Below are 3,424 nucleotides of genomic sequence, written 5' to 3'. Positions count from 1 at the left end.
CACACCAATATATGTCCTGATTCCATTGAGTCAACTTAGATGTCCCGATTTTCTTCAAATCAACTTTATTGAGTGCAGAATAATTTTTGGACATGAAATATGCAACTTTTTGGTCAAAAAAACTCAGTTTGTTTCTCTGAGGCAAAAAGAGCATTTTTTTTGCATTAAAAAATGATGTGGCGAATCGATGTCAGATTTTCTTCAAACTAACTTTATTGTGTGCGGAATAATTTTTGGACATCAAATATGCAACTTTTTGGTAAAAAAACTCAATTTGCTCCTCTGAGGCAAAAAGAGCATTTTTTCGCATAAAAATACGGGTACTGAAACAAACTATGCCATGCACTTTTGCGCCTGGTGAAAATTGAACACTGGTAAATCGACTGTTATATGATTACAACGCATATTTCGGAGAACAGTCCACAAATATCTAACCCATACAAGAGCGACGTGGAATTAAAAAGACAGCTTTTGTCTTGACCGCGTACGAAGTCCGTGGTTTATGACAAGACAAGCATGTACATGCAACACATACTTTAGATATTTGAGAAGTGTTTGCATGCTAAATGCATATTTTGGAAACACGTGGAAACTTATCTGTTGTAATATGTTGTCATTTTTTTTTCACATAAAATCACATTCTTAGCTAGGACGTCGACACCGGCTAATGTGAAATTATGTGAAACACTTTCACATAAAATAACATTTTGATCTGTTATGTGAAAATATGTGATTTCAACTTCACATAATTTCACATTCGCCTCCGTCCAGTTTCACATCCCTTCACATTTTAACACATTTTACATTCACATTTTTTGGGTCACGTTTTTGGGTTGTGCGATTTCACATAATCGACTCAGATTTTTCGTAGGGGCACATTATTTCACATAGAATAACATTTGACGATTCACATTTTGAAAATAAATCACATTTTGCGTTTCACATTTTTCTAAAGGAAGTCACATTAAATCACATTTTCGTGGCATCGTGCACAAAATTCACATAATTTTCACATTTATTACAGCGTTATTTAGTTCAGAAAACAACATTCTCCGTGCGGTCACGGTTACGGCTAATATACAGTCTACCAGGCCTGCATACAAACACTTCAAAATGCGTGGTCAACATTCCTGTTTGGATGACATTTTTAAAAGTTGTACAAGACGCCCGTACTTGATAATACCACACAAGAATCCTTGATATATCTTATAATCTTAAAACAAAACTTGTTAATTTTCTACAGCGCTATTTAGTTCAGAAAACAACACGAATCCATTCTCCGTGCGCAACCGTTTCGGCTAATCTAAAGTCTTTCGGACCTGCATACAAACACTTTAGAATGCGCGGTCAATATCCCTGTTTGGATGTCCTTTTTAAAAGTTGTACAAGACGCCCGTAGGTAATAATGCTACACAAGAATCCTACATATCAAATAATCTTAAAACAAGACATGTCCTTTTTCTACGGCGTTATTTAGTTTAAAAAACAACACGAATCCATTTTACGTGAGCCACCGTTTCGGCTAGTATAAAGTCTTACGGACCTGCATACAAGCACTTTAAAATGCGCGGTCAATATCCCTGTTTGGATGTCCTTTTTAAAAGTTGTACAAGACGCCCGTAGGTAATAATGCTACACAAGAATCCTACATATCTTATAATCTGAAAACAAAACTTGTTAATTTTCTACAGCGCTATTTAGTTCAGAAAACAACACGAATCCATTCTCCGTGCGGTCATGGTTACGGCTAATATACAGTCTACCAGGCCTGCATACATACACTTAAAAATGCGTGGTCAACATTCCTGTTTGGATGACATTTTTAAAAGTTGTAGAAGACGCCCGTACTTGATAATACCACACAAGAATCCTTGATATATCTTATAATCTTTAAACAAGACTTGCTAATTTTCTACAGCGTTATTTAGTTCAGAAAACAACACGAATCCAATTTCCGTGCGCCACCGTTTAAGCTAAAGTCTACTAGGCCTGCATAAACCACTTCAAAATGCGCGGTCAACATCCCTGTTTGGATGTCCTTTTTAAACGTTTTTCAAACCGCCCGTGGGTGACAACGCTACATAAGAATCCTATATATCTTATAATCTAAAAACAAGACCTGTCAATTTTCTACAGCGTTATTTAGTTCAGAAAACAACACGAATCCATTCTCCGTGCTCCACCGTGTACGCTAAAGTCTACCAGGCCTGCATACAAACACTTCAAAATGCGCGGTCAACATCCCTGTTTGGATGTCCTTTTTTAAAAGTTGTACAAGACGACCGTAGGGAATAATGCTATACAAGAATCCTATATATATTATAATCTGAAAACAAGACCTATCAATTTTCTACAGCGTTATTTAGTTCAGAAAACAACACGAATCCATTCTCCGTGCTCCACCGTGTACGCTAAAGTCTACCAGGCCTGCATACAAACACTTCAAAATGCGCGGTCAACATCCCTGTTTGGATGTCCTTTTTTAAAAGTTGTACAAGACGCCCGTAGGTAATAATGCTACACAAGAATCCTACATATCTTATAATCTGAAAACAAGACCTGTCAATTCTCTACAGCATTATTTAGTTTAGAAAACAACACGAATCCACTCTCCGTGCGGTCAACGTTTCGGCTATTATAAAGTCTACTAGGCCTGCATAAACCACTTCAAAATGCGAGGTCAGTATCCCTGTTTGGATGTCCTTTTTAAAAGTTGTACAGGCCGCCCGTGGGTGACAATGCTACACAAGAATCCTATATATCTTGTGATTTAAAAACAAGACTTGTCAATTTTCTACATCGTTATTTAGTTCAGAAAACAACACGAATCCATTCTCCGTGCGGTCACCGTTTTGGCTAATATAAAGTCTACCAGGCCTGCATATAAACACTTCAACATGCGCGGTCAACATCCTCGTTTGGATGTCCTTTTTAAAAGTTGTACAAGACGCCTGCAGGTAATAATGCTACACAAGAATCCTATATATCTTAAAATCTGAAAACAAGACTTGTCAATTTTCTACAGCGTTATTTACTACAGAAAGCAACACGAATCCATTCTCCGTGCGGCCACCGTTTAATGCGTGGTCAACATCCTCGTTGGATATTCTTTTTAAAAGTTGTACAAGACGACCGTAGGTAATAATGCTATACAAGAATCCTATATATATTATAATCTGAAAACAAGACCTATCAATTTTCTACAGCGTTATTTAGTTCAGAAAACAACACGAATCCATTCTCCGTCTTCCACCTTGTACGCTAAAGTCTACCAGGCCTGCATACAAACACTTCACAATGCGCGGTCAACATCCCTGTTTGGATGTCCTTTTTTAAAAGTTGTACAAGACGCCCGTAGGTAATAATGCTACACAAGAATCCTACATATCTAATAATCTTAAAACAAGACCTGTCCTTTTTCTAC

The sequence above is a fragment of the Branchiostoma floridae genome, chromosome 7 (assembly GCF_000003815.2).
Source record: "Branchiostoma floridae strain S238N-H82 chromosome 7, Bfl_VNyyK, whole genome shotgun sequence".
In the NCBI taxonomy this organism is placed as follows: Eukaryota; Metazoa; Chordata; class Leptocardii; order Amphioxiformes; family Branchiostomatidae; genus Branchiostoma; species Branchiostoma floridae.
Note: the sequence above shows the minus strand (reverse complement) of the source record.